Source organism: Macaca nemestrina, chromosome 13, assembly GCF_043159975.1.
Source record: "Macaca nemestrina isolate mMacNem1 chromosome 13, mMacNem.hap1, whole genome shotgun sequence".
NCBI lineage: Eukaryota > Metazoa > Chordata > Mammalia > Primates > Cercopithecidae > Macaca > Macaca nemestrina.
In genome coordinates, this window is record NC_092137.1 from 102,968,641 (window position 1) to 102,992,211 (window position 23,571).

General features: G+C 43.6%; 1 pseudogene; it reads right to left on the minus strand.

Annotated features, from left to right (window-relative positions):
• Nucleotides 1-2,605: 2,605 nt before the first annotated feature.
• LOC105496038 (large ribosomal subunit protein mL45-like) lies at nt 2,606-22,358 on the minus strand (annotated as a pseudogene).
• Between the last annotated feature and the right edge of the window lie 1,213 nt (nt 22,359-23,571).

The following is a 23,571-nucleotide window of genomic DNA, read 5'->3' on the forward strand; positions in this document are numbered from 1 at the left end:
GCCTATAAAGCTTTCTAATGTCCCTTAAGAGATGTTATATTCTCCAATTGTTTTTATATGTGCCCATCAGATCAACCTTGTCAATAGGTTTTGTTCTAATGTTCTGTATTCTTAATGATGTTTAACATTACTAATTATTAAGGAAATGCAAATTGAAACCACAAAGAGATACTACTTCACACACATTAGGATGGCTATCACTAAAAACAAACAGAGGCCAGGGATAGTGGCTCACGCCTATAATCCCAGCACTTTGGGAGGCCAAGGCAGGTAGATCCCCTGAGGTCAGGAGTTCAAGATCAGCCTGGCCAACATGGCGAAACCCCGTCTCTACTAAAAATACAAAAATCAGCTGGGCATGGTGGGAGTGCCTGTAATCCCAGCTACTCAGGAGGCTGAGGCAGGAGAATCATCTCTTGAACCTGGGAGACGGAGGTTGCAGTGAGCCGAGATCATGCCATTGCACCCCAGCCTGAGCAACAAGAGCAAAACTCCATCTCAAAACAAACAAACAGAAAATAACAAGTGTTGATTAGGATGTGGGGAAATTGAAACCCTAGGCACTGCTGGTAGGAATTTAAAATGGTGCAGCAGCTGTGGAAAACAGTCCGGTGGCTCCACAGAAAGTTAAATTAATGAGTGGATAAAGAAAATGTGGTAGATATATCTACCATGGAATACTACTCAGCCATAAAAAAGGAATGAAACAATGGCATTTGCAGCAAACTGGATGGAATTGGAGACTATTATTCTAAGGGTAGTAACTCAGAGATGGAAAACCAAACATTGTATGTTCTAACTCATCATTGAGAGCTAAGCTATGAAGACACAAAGGCATAAGAATGACACAATGGACTTTGGGGACTTGAGGAAAAGGGTGAGCGGGGGGGTGAAGGATAAAACACTACACATTTGGGTACAGTGTACACTGCTTGGGTGATGGGTGCACCACAATCTCAGAAATCACCACTAAAGAACTTACTCATGTAACCAAACACCACCTGTTCCCAAAAAACCTATTGAAATGCAAAATAAATTAAAACAAACAAACAAGTTAAACCATGTAGAATTACCATAGAACTCAGAAATTCCACTTGGGGTATATACCCAAAATAATTGAAAATAGGAACTCAAACAGATATTTGTACACCCAGGTTAATAGCAGTATTGTTATTATTATTATTTGAGACAAAGTCTTGCTCTTGTCCCGCATACTGGAGTGCAATGGTGTGATCTCGGCTCGCTGCAACCTCCGCCTCCCGGGTTCAAGCGATTCTCCTGCCTCAGCCTCCAGAGTAGCTGAGATTACAGGCATCTGACACTGAGCCCGGCTAACTTTTATATTTTTAATAGAGATGGGGTTTCACCATGTTGGCCAGGCTGGTCTTGAACTCCTGACCTCAGGTGATCCGCCTGCCTCTGCCTCCCAAAGTGCTGGGATTACAGGCGTGAGCCACTGTGCCTGGCCAATAGCAGTATTATTTATAATAGCCAAAAGGTAGTTACAACCTAAATGTCCATCAACAAATGAATGGATAAACAAATGTGGTCTATACATAAAATGGAATATAATTCAACCTTAAAAAGGAAGAAATTTTGATACATGCTACAACAGGGATGAAACTTAAAAATGTCATGCTAAGTGAAATAAGTCAGACACAAAAGGACAAACATTGTATGATTCCACTATATGGAAAACCTAGAATAGTCCAATTCATAGAAACAGGAAGTAGAATAGTGGTTATCAAGGGGGAAATGAGGAGTTACTGCTTAATGAGTACAGACTTCCAGTTTAGGATAATGAAAAAGTTCTGGAAATAGATGGTGGTGAAGGTAACCCAACAATGTGAATATACTCAATGCCACTGAATTGTACATTAAAAATGGTTAAATTGGGCCGGCCGTGGTGACTCACACCTGTAATCCCAACACTTTGGAAGGCTGAGGTGGGTGGATCACCTGAGTTCAGGAGTTCGAGACTAGCCTGGTCAAAATGGTGAAACCCCCGTCTCTACTAAAAATACAAAAATTAGCTGGGTGTGGTGACGCATGTCTATCATCCCAGCTACTTGGGAGGCTGAAGCACAAGAATTGCTTGAACCCAGGAGGCAGAGGTTGCGGTGAGCTAAGATCATGCCACTGCACTTCAGCCTGGACAACACAGCAAGACTCCATCTCAAAAAAAAAATTATGAATTCTATGTTCTGTTCCCCGCCCCCCGACCCCCACACACTCTGACAGTGTTTTATTTCAAACTCATCCCTGCCCTGTGATTACAAAGAGAATACTGCTGGTTATCTCCCACAGTCCCTGCTGTGGGAAAAACTGGTATCCTGTGTTCTCTGAAACATATTGTCTTTCATCTATACTCAGAAGCTAGACATACAATTTTAAAAAGAAGAAGAGGATCCATGGCTGTGTTATACCTGCCACCTGCCTGGGGCCAGCCATCAGCCATAGTTGTTGATGGTGAGACTGCTGAAAAGAGCCAAGCAGGATGGGAGAGAACAAAGGTAGTTCTTTCTATAGCATGATGGAGATGGAAGACTTCAAAGCTTCCAGCAGCCTCATCACCCAGGCTTCACCCCAGAAGTTATTCTTGCCATCAGGCTAGCTGAGGTTTCTGGTCCTCTCCTTGTGCCTCTTCATATTCTTCCCCTGGTTTCAGCTGAGGGCCAGGGATCATAACCATCTTAAGGATGGTGCTTAGCGGGTGCCCATGGGAGAATGATCTTGCCATGCATTCTCCAGCTTCTATAGGGATTTGTCCGATGCTTTTCAAATACGGCATACTCCAGGCCATTCTTGGGTACATCTTCCCATCCATACATCAGCCAGCCAAACCAGTCACAGATGGTCAGAGTCTGCTGGGTGTGCATGCCTACGGTGACCTGGCCATATATGTTGTCCTGGTTCATCAGACTTGAACAGTGAACTTGAACCACAAGGTAGGGCTCTAAAGATTCCACGAAGCTCCAGCAGATGGTCTTATATTTGATGTCTCAGATCATGTCTGGAAAACAGTGTTCAGGTACCAAGGTATGCAGTCAGTCATGTGTGAGTTGTTTAGACAAAGGTGAGCTTCAGTAAATATATCCTTAGCTTTTTCAGGGAAGTCCTTTGTTCTAAAATTGTCATCATACTCTTTTATCTTCTGGATTGACAATTGTGATGCCACATTCTTCTTCATTCGTTCAGTTCTCTGTTTCAGTCCTTCCTTTGAAAGAGATGGCATATGAGCATCACCTTCAGGAGGAACATAGGCATCAAAGATAGCAGCTGTACAGGCCAGATGTATGGGACGATCCAAAAGTTATGGAGGAATAACCAGTCCTGCTTTCCAGGCATGTTCCATAAACTCCTTTTCTGTTTTGTATTTAGGTTGGTAAATAGGAGGAGTGAAATGTTTTTTAGTTCTTACTGGAACTGAGTCACCAGAACTGGCTGACGAGACCACTAGCCCAAAACCCTTGATAAAAGAGACAACCCCTGAGATATGGGGGCTGCCGTTTTGTTCACACAAAGGCTGCTGGGAAGGTTTTTTTGTTTTTGTTTTCGTTTTTCTTTTTTGTTTTGTTTTTTATAGACAGAGTCTCGCTCTGTCGCCCAGGCTGCAGTGCAGTGGCGCAATCTCGGCTCACTGCAAGCTCCGCCTCCCAGGTTTACACCATTTTCCTGCCTCAGCCTCCTGAGGAGCTGGGACTACGGGAGCCTGTCACCACACCCAGATAATATTTTTTGTATATTTAATAGAGATGGAGTTTCGCCATGTTGGCCAGGCTGGGCCTCGAACTCATAATCTCAGATAATCCACCCACCTTGGCGTCCAAAAGTGTTGGGATGACAGGCATGAGCCACCTTGCCCAGCCAATGTTCTTTATATTTTATCACAATTTTTAAAAACGAATGAAAGGCCAGGCATGGTGGTTCACACTTGTAATCCTAACACTTTGGGAGGCTGAGGCAGAAGGATCACTTGAACTCAGGAGTTTGCAACCAACCTGGGCAACATAGGGAGACCCTGTTTCTAAAAAAAAAAAAAAAAAAAAAAAATTAATTAGCTGGGTGTGGTGGCACATGCTCCTGGTTCCAGCTACTTGGGAAGCTGAGGTGGGAGGATCACTTGAGCCCAGGAGATGGAGGCCGCAATGAGCTGTGATCATGCCACTGCACTCCAGCCTGGGCTACAAAGTGAGACTCTGTCTCAAAAAAGAAAAAAAAAAAAAGGAAGAACTGATACATGCTACAATGCAGATGAACCTCTAAAACATGCTAAATGAAGGAAGCCAGACACAAAAGGTCACATATTACATGATTCCATTTATATGAAATATCCACAATAGGCGAACCCATGAAGTCAGACAGCAGATGAGTGGTTTACCAGGGCCTGAGCAGAAGGGAAGATAGTGACTGCTAATGGGAATGAAATCTCCTTTGCGGGTAATTCAAATATTTTGGAACTAGATAGAGGTGGTGGTTGTACAACATTATAAATATACTAAATGCCACTGAATCATACACTTTAAAATGGTTAATTTTACATGATGTGAATTTTATCTCAAGTTTAAAAAAAAACTTACTTGATACTACACATTAGTTGGGATTGAAAAAGAAAAATAAATAAATACTTGAGAATAAAGACAAAACATGGAGACTCCGTAACGACTAAAGAAATTGAATGACGGGCCAGGCGCGGTGGCTCACGCCTGCAATCCCAGGACTTTGGGAGGTCGAGGCGGGCGGATCACGAGGTCAGGAGATCAAGACCGTCCTGGCTAACACGGTGAAACCCCGTCTCTACTAAAAATACAAAAAAATTAGCCGGGCGTGGTGGCGGGTGCCTGTAGTCCCAGCTACTCGGGAGACTGAGGCAGGAGAATGGCGTGAACCCGGGGGGCGGAGCTTGCAGTGAGCCGAGATCTCGCCATTGCACTCCAGCCTGGGCGACAGAGCGAGAGTCCGTCTCAAAAATAAAAAAGAAAGAAAGAAAGAAAAAAAAAAAACAAATTGAATGACTATTTGAGAATCTTCCCGCAAAGAATACACTAAACCCAAGTGGATTTACAAGTGAATTCTTCCAAATTTTCCAACACCCAAATGTGTAGTTGAGTGGAAATGTCAGAAAATCATGTAATGGCTGGAGAGCAGAGTGTGGGATGGGGTGGTGCTTGGTGAAAGGCGGGCTGGAGAAAATGGGCAAGAACTAGTCATGATAAGAGTCTATCAGGGGGTTTGGACTATCTTGAGCGACTTTGGGAAGATTTTGATAGGTCTGAGCAGGAGAGTGAACCTTTGAACCTCTCTGCCTTATGTGGTGGGTTTGACTATAAATAATACTCTCAATAACCGTTATGGGTATAACTTTTAATTTTTTAAAATTTATTTAAAGAATATCTTTGGCCGGGCGCAGTGGCTCACGCCTATAATCCCAGCACTTTGGGAGGCTGAGGCGGGCAGATCACTTGAGGTTGGGAGTTCGAGACCAGCCTGACCAACATGGAGAAACCCCGTCTCTACTAAAAATACAAAATCAGCCGGGCGTGGTGGCGCATGCCTGTAATCCCAGCTCCTTGGGAGGCTGAGGCAGGAGAATTGCTTGAATCCGGGAGGCAGAGGTTGCAGTGAGCCAAGTTCGCACCATTGCACTCCAGTCTGGGCAACAAGAGTGAAACTCTGTCTCAAAAAACAAAACAAAAAAAATCCTTGCACAGGGGCCATGCTAATATTCTTGGCATCATTCTCATTTTACCATATGTGCTGCTGAAGCGGATACCATATAACTTTTATAAGCTTTATTTGCCAATGCCTTTCTTTGTTTGCTCTTTTCATTTTTTTCTTCTATTCTTTTATTTATTTATTTTTTTAATATTCTTTCTAGAGACAGGGTCTTGCTTTATTGCCCAGGCTGAAGTGCAGTGGTGTGGTCTTAGCTCAGCGCAACCTCTGCTCCCAGTTCAAGTGATTCTTGGCTCACTACAGCCTTAAACTTTTAGGTTCAAGTGATCCTACCACCTTAGCCTCCCAAGTAGCTGGGACTGCAGGCACGCACCACCATGCCTGGCTAATTCTTTTGTATATTTTGTAGAGAGGGGGATTCCACCATGTTGCCCAGGCTGGTCTCAAACTCCTGGGCTCAAACAATCTGCCCACCTTGGCCTCCCAAAGTGCTGGGATTATAGGCATGAGCCATCACACCTGGCCTCTTCCATTCCTTTAAATGCAATCTAAGACATAATGACCAGAAGTTTTAAAAATGAGTTTTAGTTTATTAAGATTAATTCATCCTGTTAAACTGTTCATATGTCTATTAATTCTGTCCCAATCATGATTTTATTTTATTATTTTTTTTGAGACAGAGTCTCGCTCTGTTGCCCAGGCTGGAGTGCAGTGGCGCAATATTGGCTCACTGCAACCTCTGCCTCCCAAGGTTCAAGCTCCTGCCTCAGCCTTCTGAGTAGCTGGGACTCCAGGCATGTGCCACCACTCCTGGCTAATGTTTGTATTTTTAGCAGAGACAGGATTTTACCATGTTAGTCTTGAACTCCTGACCTCAAGTGATCCACCTGCCTTGGTCTCCCAAAGTGCTGTAATTACAGGTGTAAGCCACTGCACACAGCTTTTACCCGTAATTTTTTTTTTTTTTTTTTTTTTTGAGACAGAGTTTCACTGTTGTTGCCCAGGCTGGAGTGCAATTGCACGATCTCTGCTCACCGCAACCTCCGCCACCCAAGTTCAAGCAATTCTCCTGCCTCAACCTCTCAAGTAGCTGAGATTACAGGGATGCACCACCATGCCCAGCTAATTTTGTGTTTTTAGTAGAGACGGGGTTTCTCCATGTTGGTCAGGCTGGTCTCGAACTCCCGACCTCAGGTGATCTGCCCGCCTCAGCCTCCCAAAATGCTAGGATTACAGGCATGAGCCACCGCACCCGGCTTACCCATGATTTTAAACATAACTTGTTTTTTGTCTCTTTTTTCTAACTTTTATTTTTGTATTTTTAATATTTATTTATTTATTTATTTATTTATTTATTTATTTATTTATTATTTAGAGACAGGGTCTCACTTTGTAACCCAAGCTGGTGTGATCATAGCTCACTGCAGCCCTGAACTCCCCGGGCTGAAGTGATCCTCCTGCCTCAGCCTCTGGAGTAGCTAGGACCACAGGCACAGACTGTCACAGCTGGCTAATTTTTTTTTTTTTTTTTTTTTTTTTTACTTTTTAGTAGAGATAAAGGCTCACTATATTGCCCAGGTTAGCCTCAAACTCCTGAGCTCAAGTGATCCTCTCGCCTTGGCCTCCCAAAGTATTGGGATTACATGTGTAAGCCACCACACCTGGCCTTTTTATTTTGGAAAATTATAAATATGCTCAGTTAGAAGGAATGGTGTAATGAAATCTCATGTAACAACATCCAGCTTCAACAAATTTCAAGTAATGGACAATATTTTCATCTATACTGTCACCTACTTCTTTACTTCCATTATTTTGAAATAAAACCTAGACATTATATCTGTAAATATTTTATTATTAAACATAATCATGTTCCATTATAAAATGAAGTTACTAAACTTCAATTCTCAGGTGTCCGTTATGCTGTTTGTATATCATGCTCATTGAAGATATTCCAAAATTATCTTTTTTTTTTTTTTTTTTTTTTTTTTTGAGACAGAGTCTCGTTCTGTCGCCCAGGCTGGAGTGCAGTGGCGCCATCTCGGCTCACCACAAGCTCCGCCTCCTGGGTTCACGCCATTCTCCTGCCTCAGCCTCCCGAGTAGCTGGGACTACAGGTGCCCGCCACCTCGCCCGGCTAGTTTTTTTGTATTTTTTTAGTAGAGACGGGGTTTCACCGTGTTAGCCAGGATGGTCTCGATCTCCTGACCTCGTGATCCGCCCATCTCAGCCTCCCAAAGTCCTGGGATTACAGGCTTGAGCCACCGCGCCCGGCCCCAAAATTATCTTTAAAACTAAAATGTGGGCTGAGCACAGAGGCTCACACTTTTAATCCCAGCACTTTAGGAGGCCTAGGTGGGAGGGTCACTTGAAGTCAGGAGTTCAAGACTAGCCTGGACAACATAGCAATATTTTCTTTTTAAGGTAATTAATTAATTAAAATAAAATAAAATGTGGCATTTATATTTGGAACTTTGTTCACAGATGTCAGGAAAAATTATAAAATGCACCATTACCCATTTGAAAATAGCTTTTAACCTGGTTTCATCAAAAAGGTGTCTCTAAGAGAAAGAGTAACAGATATAATTAAAAATTATTTGTTAACTTTGTAAAAGCCTTTTTGATATATGTCTTAGGAACTCAAAGAGGGAATAACACTAATAAATTGGTAACACTTTATTTTCTTCATTGAATGATTTCTATTTCTTTGATTTTTTTTTTTTTTTTTTTTTTTGACATGGAGTCTCACTCTGTCGCCCAGGCAGGAGTGCAGTGGTGGGATCTCGGCTCACTGCAAGCTCCGCCTCCCGGGTTCATGCCATTCTCCTGCCTCAGCCTCCCGAGTAGCTGGGACTGTAGGTGCCCGCCACCACACCTGGCTAATTTTTTGTATTTTTTAGTAGAGACAGGGTTTCACCATGTTAGCCAGGATAGTCTCAATCTCCTGACCTCATGATCTGCCCATCTCGGTCTCTGTCTCCCAAAATGCTGGGATTACAGGCATGAGCCACCGTGCCCAGTCCTTTTTTTGCTTTTCATATGTTGACTTGCTTTAATCCTCACAAACTACCCACAGGCTACCGAGAATCCTACTCCACCATGTTTCAGCATTGTGTAATTGGTATGGTTATCTCCCTGAGTTCTATCCCCGCCAACAAAGAGGTAGGATCCAAAATTGCCACCTATCTGGTCCAAGCCATGATGATCTCAAGCCTTCATTATTATAATAAATTTCTTTCTTTTTTTTTTTTTTGACACAGGGTCTCACTCTGTCACACAGGCTGGAGTACAGTGGCATGGTCATAGCTCACGACAACCTTGACCTCTGGGGCTCAAGTGATCCTCCCACCTCATCCCTCAGAGTAGTTGGGACTACAGGGGCATGCACCACCACATCCAGCTAATTTTTAAACTTCTTCATAGAGACAGGGTCTCATCATGGTGCTCAGGCTAGTCTGGAACTCCTGGGCTCAAGCGATCCTCCCCTCTTGGCCACCCAAAGTCCTGGGATGACAGGAATGAGCCATATGGCTGGTCAATAAAAGACTTTCAAGCAAAAATGTATTAGGATAAGATTCTGGGAGAAAAAAAGAAATATAAAATTTCCAACTTTACAAAGGTTGTTTATGTATTTTTCAGTGGCTGATTATAGTCATTGTGGAATTTAGATTACACTGGGTAAGTATAAATTAGCCAATCATATTTTAAAATTATGTATGTGTGTATATGTGTTTACATATTCAAAAATCATATTTTTCAAACTAAACAAATTTAAAAATTGTAATGTCTATTATATACAATAGTATATAGGTTTAAAAAATTATATCACAGGGTACATGAGCCAAAAATGTTGGAAGCCATTCCTCTAGGTGGCCTATCTTCAGGAAAGTATAGAATCTTGGGAACTCCTCTCCCCTAACATCTGCCTTGAAATATTTACTGATTTAAAAAATTCTTTTTTTCAAGATTTCCTACCACAATGAGCCACTTGATCCACCCCATCAACCTTAGGCCCTCTTCCCTTTCTGGTTCAACAGTGCACCTGTCCCTGCCTCCATCTCTCCTACCCTTCCCCAAACTCCCTTCCCATCATCCTAAAGTCCAAGTCCCTCTCAGCCTGGTTGGAGCTCTGAGCTGCATGTAAACTTGAAAGGATTTATACCTTCATGACTAAAATGAACTTTTACTGCCATCATCTAAGTCACTTAATTGAAAAGTACATTTGTCCCTTGGTATCCAAGAGAGACTGGCTCCAGGACCTCCCTCAAATACCAAAATCTGTGGATGCTCAAGTCCCTTATATAAAATGGCATAGTATTTTGCATATAACCTACACACATCCTCCTGTATACTCTAAATCATCTTTAGATTTATTATTGTACCTAATACAATGTAAATGCTATGTACACTGTTGTTGTACTGTATTGTTTAGGGAATAATGACAGGAAAAATGTCTGTGTGTTCAGTACAGACTTTTTTTCTTTTTTTGAGACAAGATCTGTCTCTATCATCCAGGCTGGAGTGCAGTGGTGCAATCTCGGCTCACTGCAACCTCCACCTCCCAGGCTCAAGCCATCCTCCCACTTCAGCCTCCCGAGTAGCTGGTAGCTGGGACTACAGGTGCACACTACCGTGCCCAGCTAATTTTTGTATTTTTTTTGTAGAGATGGGTTTTGTCATGTTACCCAGGCTGGTCTTGAACCTTTGTGAGTTCAAGCGGCCCGTCTCCGTCTCCCAAAGTGCTGCAATTACATGCGTGAGCCACCACACACGGACAGAAGCAATTTTTTTTCTCCAATTTTTTTTTTCTTTTTTCTTTCTCCAGTGTCAGTGTTGATCCACATATTTCCAATCTGCAGTTGGTTGAATCCACCAATGCAGAACCCACGGAAACAGAGATCTGACTGTATTGGACCTTGAATCATTCAGGTTATATCCAGAACAATCCAGGCAGCCTCCTGTATCTTTGTCTATGAGTGACCTAAGGCTGAAGGCTGACTTTGACCTCAAGGTGAGTGCCTGAAGGCATCAGGTAAACACAGCCCTTCAGGGCCACAATTGTTTAATACCTCTCAGTGGTGCCAAATACTGCGGAGGACAAAACGCAGTCTCGCAATTTCCCTCCTTGACTGAGCCAACCTTACCTTACTAAACTCAGTGAAGGTCACTTTCCTCTTCTCCTTTCTCACTAAAGTCAATCACCCCACTGTCCTTCAGCCTCTGGTACAGGTCTAGCTCTCTTGTGCCCCTCTCCTCTGCCTTCACCTTCCAGGTCCTTTAGCCTGAAGTGTTTTCCAGACTCCTTCAGTGATTGACTGCCTGTTTCTCTTCCGGTTTGTTGCAGTTAGACAGTAACTGTCAAGATGTAAGATATCAGCCGGGCGTGGTGGCTCACGCCTGTAATCCCAGCACTTTGGGAGGCTGAGGCGGGCGGATCACAAGGTCAGGAGATCGAGACCATCCTGGCTAACACGGTGAAACCTCATCTCTACTAAAAATACAAAAAATTAGCCTGGTGTGGTGGCGGGCACCTGTGGTCCCAGCTACTCGGGAGGCTGAGGCAGGAGAATGGCGTGGGCCCAGGAGGCAGAGCTTGCAGTGAGCCAAGATCATGCCACTGCACTCCAGCCTGGGCGACAGAGCGAGACTCCGTCTCAAAAAAAAAAAAAAAAAAAAAAAAGATGTAAGATGTAAGATATCTACCTATGAGCCCGTATGAAGAAATATTCATATAGTACCCCACAACATTAAAAGGATGCTTATTGCAACATTTTTTATTTTTATTTTTTTACACAGAGTCTCGCTGTGTCACCCAGGCTGGCGTGGAGTGGTGCAATCATAGCTTACTGCAGCCTTGAACTCTTGAACTCAAGTGATCCTTCCACCTTAGCCTCCCTGGTAGCTGGAACTATAGGCACGCCACCACTCGTCACTAATTTTTTATTTATTTTTACTTTTTATAGAGACGGGTCTAAGTTTGTTGCCCAGGCTGATCTTGAACACCTGGCCTCAACAAATCCTCCCACCTTGGCTTGCCAAAGCACTGGGATCACAGACATGAGTCACCACACCCAGCCCAGCATTTTTTTCTTTGTTTGTTTGAGACAGGGTCTTGCTCTGTTGCACAGGCTGAAATGCAGTGACACAATCATGGCTCGTTGCAGCCTTGATTTCCCCAGGCTCAAGCAATCCTCCTGCCTCAGCCTCCTGTGTAGCTGGGACTACAGGCATGTGCCACCATGCCGAACTAATTTTTAAATTATTTTGTAGAGATGGGGGGTCTCACCATGTTGCTCAGGCTGATCTTGAACTCCTGGGCTTAAGCAATTCTCCTGCCTTGGCCTCCCAAAGCGCTGGGATTACAGGTGAAAGCCGCCACACCAGTCTTTTTTTTTTTTTTTTTTTTTTTTCTCCTTTTTTAATAGATAAGGGCTTTCACTATGTTGCCCAGGCTTGTCTCAAATTCCTAGGCTCAAGCAGTTCTCTTACCTCCACCTCCCAAAGTGCTGAGATTATAGGCATGAGCCACCATGCCCAGCCTGGCCATTTTTTAAGAGAAAAAAAATTGTTAAGAATTTAAATGCCCTTCAAGAAAGGAATGATAAAATGGTTGTACATATGCAGCCATTAAAAAGAGTGAAGTAGATCAGTAAGTCCCGGCATGGGTAGAGGTCCCTGGTACTGAATATTGCATGTCAAAGAAAAAAATCACAGCACATATAGAGTGTGTTTTCCCATTCATGTAAAAACAGCAAAGCCACCAGTCTGTGTGGATATAGAAAAAGGTCCAGAGAGCCTCACACCAAGCAGGAGTGGAAGAATAGGAAAAAGAACATTTTTCTTTTCCTCTACTTATTCCTATTTTGTGTGAGCACTTTACAGTAAACTGTGTGTTTATGTAATAATAGAAATTTGAGGTAAATTTGAAGGCAAAGAGCTGTCTGCAAATTGGTGTCGTGCTAGGGAAATATAACCTTCCAAAGAGATACCAAAAGTTTAAAGCAACCTCCCTGGCACCTCCTTGAGCTGAACAGGTAAGATGTGACCCATTGCCTTGGTGTTTGAATTGTCAATTAGATGCTTACTGTCCATGGCCAGGCCCGGTGGCTCATGCCTGTAAACTCAGCACCTTTGAAGGCCGAGGCGGGTGGATCACTTGAGGCCAGCAGTTTGAGACCTGTCAACATGATGAAGCCCCATCTCTACTAAAAACACAAAAAATTAGCTGGGCATGGTGGTGGGCACCTGTAATCCCAGCTACTTGGGAGGCTGAAGGAGGCTAAGGCAGGGGAATTGCTTGAGCCCGGGAGGCGGGAGTTGCAGTGAGCTGGGATCGTGCCACTGCACTCCAGCCTGGGCGACAGAGAAGACTGGCTCAAAATACATAAATAAATAAATAACGCTTATCTTCCAGAACAGGATCACATCTTTTGACATAAAGCTGTTGGATGGCACATGAGAAATTGTCCCCATGGCCCAATCACCTCCCACCAGACCCCACCTCCAACTTTGGGGATTACAATTCAACATGAGGTTTAGCAAGGACCACATCCAAACCCTACAGTTAGAAATGGTTCATTTCTTCTTGCTGGGGTTCCCAGCCAAGGCAAAGCTTGTTTTTCTTCCCTGGGGCAAGAAAGGGAAATGGGGAGAGTGGCAGGGGCCGGGAGATGAGAAAGTAGAAGTGGAAGAATAAATGAATCAGGAGAATAAAGAAGAGAGGAGAAGAACAAAGGGGAGCAGATGGGAGAAGAGAGAAGGGAACAGGATGGGACAGGCAAGGGCAGAGGAGAGGAGAAGAAGGTGGAGAGGAAATGTGAAGGGAATGGAAGGAAAAGGAAAGGAGGAAATATGAGGGGAGAGGAGGAAAAGAAAGGAATTCTTATCACTCAAATTTTAGGTCAAAGAGGGGCACTTGAGAAAGGATGGAAAGAAAGAAGGGAAGACAAAACAGAAGAGAGAACAGAGAACAGGAATAAAAACTCAACCTGATGGTGACTACCATTTTAATTTCTAAGCCAAGTAGGAGGACAAGATGAATATACACTATAGGTTGTTTCTGAACAGCTGATATTTGGGAATGCTTTGCTTTCTGACCTCAGCCAGTCTAAATAAACCAAGGTGTCTATTGCTGCATAACAAATTATCCCAAAACTTAGTAGCTTAAACAACAAACATGTATTATCTCACACAGTTTGTAAGAGTCAGGAATGCAAGAGTTGCTTAGCTGGATAATTCTGGCTCAGAGTTTGTCATGAGGTTGAAGTCAAGATACAGCCAGGGCTGCAGTCATCTGAAGGCTTGACTGGGGCTGGAGAATCAGATGCTTCATCTACACTGACTACAGGCCTCAGTTCCTTGCCAGATGGGCCTCTCCATAAGACTGCTTGAGGATCCTCATGACATGGCAGCAAGTTTCCCCCAGAAGGAGTGATCCAAGAGAGCAAGGTAGAAGTCACAATGTCTTTTAGGACTTAGCCTTAGAAGTCACAGACCATCACTTCTACCCTATTCAGTTGACTACACCCACCTTTTATACAGTGTGGAAGGGAACTGCAGAACAACAGGAATATCAGAATGTGGGGCTCATTCAAGGCCATCTTGGAGGCTGGTAATCACACAAGGCAGAAGAAAAGTTTCTTTTTTTTGAGATGGAGTCCCACTGCTCACTGTCACTTAGGCTGGAGTACAGTGGCACAATCATGGCTGACTGCAGCCTCAACCTCCTGGGCTCAAGTGATCTCCCCACCTTAGCCTCCCAGATAATTTGGACTATAGACACTCAACACCATGCCTAGCTAATTTTATTTTATTTTAGTAGAAACGAAATCTTGCTATGTTGCCCAGGCTGATCTCGAACTGGGCTCAAGCAATTCTCCCACCTCAGCCTCCCAAAGTGCTGGGATTACAAACATTAGCCACCTCACCTGGTCTAACAGATAAATTTCCGATGAGTGGTCTCTTCTCTAGCTCTTTACAGTGACTCAAGAATTAGTCTTGTCAAATCTCTCTGGGATGCTTATCACTCAGCAGTTTCTCTTCTAGCTGTATTCTCTGGAGATGTGTGTACTAATGGACAAGAATATCCCTAAAAGCATTATTCTTGGACAAAAAATATTTGATAGCCCAAGCACCATTCAGCAATTAACCACATAAGTTGTGCTATAGTTATATGACATAATACTCCAACTATAAACCCACTCTCATGATTAACCAACTATGGCCATATGCAGCAACCTAGATGAATCTCACAATGTTGAACAAAAGAAGCCAGACCAATATACACTGTGTTAGTTCCCATTTAGATAAAGCTTAAAACACTCAAATCTAAACTAAAATGTTCAGGGCTGCCTACTGAGGTGATAAAACTATAAAGAAAACAATGAACTTATCAGCATAAGACTCAGGGGAGTGACTTCTTTTTTGGGGTGATGGAAGGTGTTACAATCAGGAAGGGGCAGGATGCAGCTTCTGACAAAGTTTTATTTCTGTGTCTGAGTGCTGGTTACAACTGTTTCCTTTTACATAATACCTTAAGCCATAGATTTACGTGTTGGGCACTTTTCTGTATATGTATCATTTCACAATAAAAGGACTTTTAAAAAAATCTTAATGCTACGAGATCCTGTCTTAGAAAACAATCAACAATGATGATAATACTAATCAGCCTATCATGTGCACGTAGGCTCCATCCCTCTGCAGTATGGGTGATGGGGATTTGCAGCGAGTAGGGAAAAGCTTGTACCCTCAAATCAGTGACACGCAGTGAACCCTGACCCCTGGTGCCCACGACTGCAGAGCCTCACGTTTGGACGCTGGGAACTGAATCCCTATTGTGGTGACCTCTGAGCTTCTCCTTCCAGAAACCTTGATCCTGGAAGAATTTCAGTCTGGTTCTGCCATCATGGGTCTCCCCCATCACCCGTCCTTCTTTGCCTGCTCCCTCCCACCTCTTCCAATCCTAGCTTTTCTGAATTTCTTTTGTTAAGCTGACAGAAGCCATAATTGAGCCTCCTGACAAGAGCTGGACTGTGCTTTTCTCTCTCTTTTCCTTTTTTGCAATCTACAATGAGCCTTCCAAGTTCATTACCGCAGATGGTCCTGGTCAGGACCCAGGACCCGATGGCAGAAGCTTATTATCCAGCCTCGGGGACAGTGAGAACTGGCTGGCAGCCGCAGTCATTCTGAAGCAGTCATGTCCAATTAGAAGAAACATTAGACACTTTCCTTCTGGAGCCCCATTAACAAATTAGTCATACCACAAACTGAGAGAGACTGGATGGGACCAAATACCTTTTGACCACTGGATAATTTGATAATTTGGAGAAGAAACAGTGCAGAACACTGCTGTGTGTGTGTGTGTGTGTGTGTGTGTGTGCGCGCGTGTGTGTGTGTCTGTGTGTATGTGTTGGAGGTAGGAGATAGCAGGTGGTTTGGGAGGAGGATTTTACCCCATATGCCTGTGCCACCCAGGAATGAAATGTTTCTAATATTAAGCTATGTCTGTTACTGGGTTAAAATGGTCAGGGATTTGGCAAGAATGGCTGTCTTTTTGTGGTCAGCATTTCATCCATGCTGGACTTGCTGGGTTGTAGAAGCTGGCACTGTGTTCTTATGAATTTTTGTTAAGTTTTAGTTCCAGGAAGTTTGTGGGAAGAGGGTTGGGGAATCCAAAACCCCACGTACCTGCTGTGATAAAATAATCTTAATTCACTATTTTAAAATTATATTGGGTTTTTAAAATATTGGCTGTAAATGACTTGCTCAGGAAAAGTACTAATTAGACCTCTGAGATTTTTTAAATTCCAAAATCTGAACCACAAATAAGTTTTTGTTGCTAAGGAAACCACTGCATTCAAATTACCATTGCAAATTTTAATTGCCATTTTAAGTTCATTTGCAATAGAGCAAAAGATTGGAGCAACTCCTCTGAAAGGGAGAGAGAGAAAGGAAGATGAAGTAAAAAGGAAAGGATGTTACTGGTGAGAACACAATTCCTGTTTTTGATCAATAGCTGAAGAACTAAGAAAATCTAGAAGCAGAGGACTGCAGACAAAGGCCATATGGTCTCTCATTCCATGACAGATTATCAATCCTGAAGTCTCCCATTAGAAAGATTCTTAGAGATTTTCTGCCAACTCCCATTCAGCACAGGAGTGTTCTTTTTATTTACTATAGATCTTACATATATAAACAAATAATAAGAGAATCATAACAACTTCATGCCAATATTTCAACAACCTAGATAAAATGGACAGTTTCCTTCAAAAACATAATTTATCTTATCTGTCATCAGATTAGAATTAAAAGAAGAAAAATTATTAAAAATTAAAAGAAAAAAGTAACATCAAAATTAACCCAAGGAGAAATTTTAAAATCCAAATAGTTTCATATCTATTAAATATGCTGAATTGTTATTATTGTTTTTTGAGACAGAGTCTTGCTTTGTCATCCAGACTGGAGTGAGTGCAGTGGCATGATCTTGGCTAACTGCAGCCTCCGCCTCCTGGGTTCAAGTGATTCTCCTGCCTCAGCGTCCTGAGTAGCTGGGATTACAGGCGCCTGCCATCATGCCCAGTTAATTTTTGTATGTTTAGTAGGGATGGGGTTTCACCATGTTCGCTAGGCTGGTTTTGAACTCCTGACCTCAGAAGATCCACCCACCTCAGCCTCCTAAAGTGCTGGGATTACAGGCATGAGTCACTGGGCCTGGCCAAGAAAGTTTTTTTTAAAAAGCAGTGCTGCAACTGTATATCTTTTAAGGAAAAAAATTTAATACCAACCCAATCTCTTTCTACATGTAAAATTAATTTGAAATTAATCACAGACAAAACATGAAAACCAAAACCAGAAAGCTTCTAGAAACAAAACACAACAAAAAGCAATCTTGAAGTTATCAAAGATTTCTCGAACAGGGCACAAAAAATGTTAAAGAAAAAATAAATACATTTGACTTTATAGATACTTCTATTCTCCAAAGATAATAAAAGGGCAAGCCAGGGACTGGGAGAAAATATTCACAATGTGCATATGTAGCAAATGTCTTGAATCCCAATAAGAAATAATTCAGGCCCGGTGTGTGGCCCACATCTGTAATCCCAGCACTTTGGGAGGCTGAGGCGGGAGGATCACCTGAGGTCAGGATTTTGAGACCAGCCTGACCAACATGGTGAAACTCTGTCTCTACTTTTTTTTTTTTTTTTTTTTTTTTTTTTTTTTTTTTTGAGACGGAGTCTCACGCTGTTGCCCAGGCTGGAGTGCAGTGGCGCGATCTCGGCTCACTGCAAGCTCCGCCTCCTGGGTTCACGCCATTCTCCTGCCTCAGCCTCCTGAGTAGCTGGGACTACAGGCGCCCGCCACCGCGCCCGGCTAATTTTTTGTATTTTTAGTAGAGACGGGGTTTCACTGTGGTCTCGATCTCCTGACCTTGTGATCCGCCCGCCTCGGCCTCCCAAAGTGCTGGGATTACAGGCTTGAGCCACCGTGCCCGGCCATGTCTCTACTTAAAATACAAAAATTACGGCTGGGCGCGGTGGCTCAAGCCTGTAATCCCAGCACTTTGGGAGGCCGAGATGGGCGGATCACGAGGTCAGGAGATCGAGACCATCCTGGCTAACACGGTGAAACCCCGTCTCTACTAAAAGATACAAAAAACTAGCCGGGCGAGGTGGTGGGCGTCTGTGGTCCCAGCTACTCGGGAGGCTGAGGCAGGAGAATGGCGGGAACCCGGGAGGCGGAGCTTGCAGTGAGCTGAGATCTGGCCACTGCACTCCAGCTTGGGCGACAGAGCGAGACTCCGTCTCAAAGAAAAAAAAAAAAAAAAATTACCCAGGTGTGGTGGTGGGCATCTGTAATCCCAGGTACTTGGGAGGCTGAGGCAGGTAAGTTGCTTAAACCTAGGAGACAGAGGTTGTAGTGAGCAAAGACTGCACCATTGCACTCCAGACTGGGTGACAAGAACAAAACTCTGTCTCAAAAATAAATAAGTAAATTAATTAATAACAATAATTCATACAAATTAATAATAAGAAAACCAACTCTTTTTTTTTTTTTTAAGATGAGGTCTTGCTATGTCGCCCAGCCTGTTTTTGAACTCCTGAGCTCAAGTGATCTTCTCGCCTTGCAAGTGATCAGCTCAGGCTGCAGTGCAGTAGCTGTAGCCTCAACCTCCAGGGCTCAAGGGATCCTCCCACCTCAGCCTCCCAAGTAGCTGTGGAGGCCACAGGATCACTTCAGCTTGTATGGAAATTATATGTGTGATTTCCACACATATAATCCCTTTAATATTCCCAACGATTCCATGAGGTTTCTGCTTGTATCCTCATCTTGGAGACAAAGAAAGTGAGATTCAAAAAGGTTCAGAGAATGTCTCAAGAATCCCTCCCAAAGTGCTGGGATTACAGGTGTGTGCCAACATGCCCAGCCCCCAACACAGTTTTTTAAATGTTTAAAATTCTGAACAGAAACTACCAAAAAAGATATGCAAATGGCTCATAAGCACATGAAGTTATGTTCAACATCATGAGTCATCAAGGAAATCCATATGAAAACCACAATAATAGCTAAGTGTTAAAAGACTGATAATTGCAATAGTTGACAAGGATGTGGAACAATGAGAATTTCATACACAGATCATGGGAGGGTAAAATGGTACAACCACCTTTGAACACCGATTTTAAGTTTCATACAAAAATGACACGGCCGGGCGCTGTGGCTCATGCCTGGAATCCCAGGACTTTGGGAGGCCGAGGTGGGTGGATCATGAGGTCAGGAGTTCAAGAACAGCCTGGCCAAAATGGTGAAACCCCTTCTCTACTAAAAATGCAAAAATTAGCAGGGCATGGTAGCAGGTGCCTGTCATCCCAGCTACTCTGGACGCTGAGGCAGAGAATTGCTCGTAGAGAATTGCTCGAATCCAGGAGGCAGAGGTTGCAGTGGGCCGATATCGTGCCGCTGCACTCCAGCCTGGGCGACAGAGCGAGATTCTGTCTCAAAAAAAAAAAAAAAAAGGCAAAAACACCTATATTACGATCCAGCAAATTCCACTTCCAGGTAGCAGCAGATGTCTACAAAATCGCTTCCATATAAATGTTTATATAATAGTAGCTGCCATGTTCTGAATGTGTCCCTCTAAAATTCATGTATTGGAAACTTATTTTATTATTATTTTTTAAAGACAGGGTCTTGCTCTGTTGCCCAGGCTGGAGTGCAGTGGTGCGATCATGGTTCAGTGTAGTCTTCACCTCCGGAGCTCAAGCAACCTTCCTGCCTCAGGCTCCTGAGTAGCTGAGACCACAAGTGCACACCACGATGCCTGGCTGGTTGTTTATTTTTTGTAAAGATAGGTTCTCACTATATTGCCCGGGCTGGTCTTGAGTTCCTGGGCTCAAGCCATCCTCCTGCCTAGGCCCCCCAAAGTGCTAGGATTACAGGCGCAAGCCACCATGCCTGGCCGTGTTTTGGAAACTTAATCCCTAATGCAACAGTGCTGAGAGGTAGGGCCTTTGGGGAGGTATTTAGACCAGGAGAGCTCTGGTTTCATGAATGGATTAATGCCGTTATAAATGGGCTTGATGGAGGAAATTAGACCCTTTTTTTCCCTTCCACTCGCTACCATGTGAGGACACAGTGTTCCTCCCCTCTGGAAGATGCAGTGTTCAAGGCTCCATCTTGGAAGCAGAGAGCAGCCCTCACCAGATGCTGATGCCTTGATCATGGACTTTCTAGCCTCCAGAACCCTGAGAAATAAACTTCTGTTCTTTACAAGTTACCCAGTCTAGAATTCTAATATTATAGAAGCAAAAACAGACTAAAACAGTAGCTTTATTCATAATAGCCGAAAACTGGAAATCAACCAAAGGTCCATCAATGGGGGACTAGATAAATAATCTGAAGTACATCTACACGGTAGAATATTACTCAACAAGAAAAAAAAATGAATTATTGATAACATGCGATAACACAGATTAATCTCACAATTATCATGCTGAGTGAAAGAAGCCAGACAAAAAGACTAGACTGTGTATTTCATTTATATAAAGTTCTATAGCAAGCAAAACTGATCTATGGTGACACAAATAAGGTCTGCCATGAGCTGGGTGAGCAGTCACCACAAAAGGGCAGGAGGGAGCTCTGTGAGGTGAAGGAAGTGTTCTACGTCTTGACTGGGTGGTGGGTAAATGGCTTTATAAGTACCAAAACAAAGCCAACTGACTACCAAAACGGGTCCCTCTCCTGTACATAACTATACCTCAATCAAGGTTTTTTTGTTTGTTTGGTTGGTTGGTTGTTTTTTTGTTTGTTTGTTTGTTTGTTTGTTTGTTGAGACGGAGTCTTGCTGTGTTGCCCAGGCTGGAGTGCAATGGCGTGATCTCGGCTCCCTGCAACCTCTGCCTCCCGGGTTCAAGCAATTCTCCTGCCTCAGCCTCCAAAGTAGCTGGGATTACAGGCGTGTGCCATCACACCTGACTGATTTTTGTATTTTTAGTAGAGACAGAATTTCACCATGTTGATCAGGCTGGTCTCAGGTGATCCACGCACCTCGGCCTCCCAAAGTGCTGGGATTATAGGCGTGAGCCACTGCACCTGGCCTTCAAATTTTATTTATTTATTTTTACATGGGTGGGACCAAATTAGAAAGAGGTATGAAGATTGAAGAGGAGCTTGTGTTGCATCCTGCAGCCAATAAGAAACCACCATAGTTGCTTACCAGAGAGTGATAGGATGAAATTGATCAGAATCATTTTTTTTTTTTTTTTTTTTTTTTTGAGACGGAGTCTCGCTCTGTCGCCCAGGCTGGAGTGCAGTGGCGCGATCTCGGCTCACTGCAAGCTCCGCCTCCTGGGTTTACGCCATTCTCCTGCCTCAGCCTCCTGAGTAGCTGGGACTACAGGCGCCCGCCACCGCGCCCGGCTAATTTTTTGTATTTTTAGTAGAGACGGGGTTTCACCGTGGTCTCGATCTCCTGACCTTGTGATCCGCCTGCCTCGGCCTCCCAAAGTGCTGGGATTACAGGCGTGAGCCACCGCGCCCGGCCGATCAGAATCATTTTAATTCACCAAATAGCTGTTGGGGCAAGGCATTGTGCTAGATAGTGCAGCAATTCTCATAGAAATAATACAAATAAAAGTCATTTATTCTTGTTACATTTTACCTGTTCCACAACCAATGCACTCCTAAGTACACTGAGTAGACTGGACATCACCCCCAAACAACCTGCTAAGGTAGAGGAGGAAGGTTTCTAAATCCCTTTTTTATAGGAGATAACTGATGCTTAGATTGGCAAGTGAGGAAGTGAGGACTAGACATTCAGATGACAAATTCAGCTCTTTTGTAATGTACACTTACACAGAGTTTAACAACCTACAGATGATTTTCACACATATAATCCCTTTAATATTCCCAACCACCCTGCGAGGTATCTGCCTGGATCCTCATCCTGGGGACAAAGAAGGTGAGATTCAAACAAGTTCGGAGGATTTCTGAAGAACCCAGAGCTAGTCAAGTTCAGAGGATGGTACTGGGACCTGGTTTTTGTGATTCCACATCTAACCTGGCACCACCTCACGGCCTCTCTGAGTCCTTGTTCTACGGATCAGAACTTTGCCAGGCCCAGAGCCACAGCTTCTGTGTGAGCCATCCCTGTTGAAGCTCCTCACAGCCTTCTCAGACCTAGGGATAGCCATTGTGGGCAGACTCGGGTCCCGTGACTCCTTCTACTATTTATTTATTTATTTATTTATTTATTTATTTATTTATTTATTTTTTAATTAAGAGACAGAGTCTTGCTCTGTTACCCAGGCTGGTGGAACCTCAGACTCCCGGGTTCAAGCGATTCTCCTGCCTCAGCCTCCAGAGTAGCTGGAACTATAGGCACCCGCCACCACGCCCGACTATTTGTTTTGTATTTTTGGTAGAGACAGGGTTTCACCATGTTGGCCAGGATGGTCTTGATCTCTTGACCTATTGATCTGCCCACCTCGGCCTCCCAAAGTGCTGGGGTTACAGGTGTGAACCACCACACCCAGCGAACTCCTTCCACTGTTTTCTTTTCTTTTTTTTTTTTTTTTTGAGATAGGGTCTCACGCTGTTGCTCAGGCTGGAAAGCAGTAGCTGCAGCCTCGACCTCCAGGGCTCAAGGGATTCTCCCACTTCAGCTTCCCAAGTAACCGGGACCACACACACATACCACAATGCCCAGCTAATTTTGTTTTTGTTTTTGTTTTTTTGTAGAGAGGGACACTCAATATGTTGGCCAGGCTGGTCTTGACTCCTAAGCTCCAGTGATCCATCCACCTTGGCCTCTCAAAGTGCTGGGATTACAGACAGGAGACAGCACCTCACTCACTCCTTTCACTCTTAAAACTGTCACAAAAGACCTGGTGTGTTCTTACCACCAAAAACAACAAAAAAGTAAATATGAGTGGTGATGGATATGCTCATTAGCTTGATTATGGTGATCATTTCACAATGTATACATATATAAAAACATCACATCGTACACCTAAAATATACACAATATTTATTTTTCAATTATGCCTCAATAAAGTTGAAAAAAATCATTTAATATGAAAGGACTTTTCTGGCCGGGCATGGTGACTCATGCCTATAATTCCAGAACTTTGGGAGGCCAAGGCAGATGGATTTCCTGAGCCCAGGAGTTTAAGATCAGTCTGGGCAACATGGTAAAACGATGTCTCTACAAAAAGTACAAAAATTCCCTGGACATTGCGGCTTGAGTCTGTAGTACCAGCTACTCAAGAGGTTGAGGTGGGAGTATCTCCTAAGCCCAGGGAGTCAAGGCTGCAGTGAGCCGAGATGGTGCCACTGCACTCCAGCCTGGGTGACAGAGTGAGACCCTGTCTCAAAAAAAAAAAAAGAAACAAACAGAGAGACAGA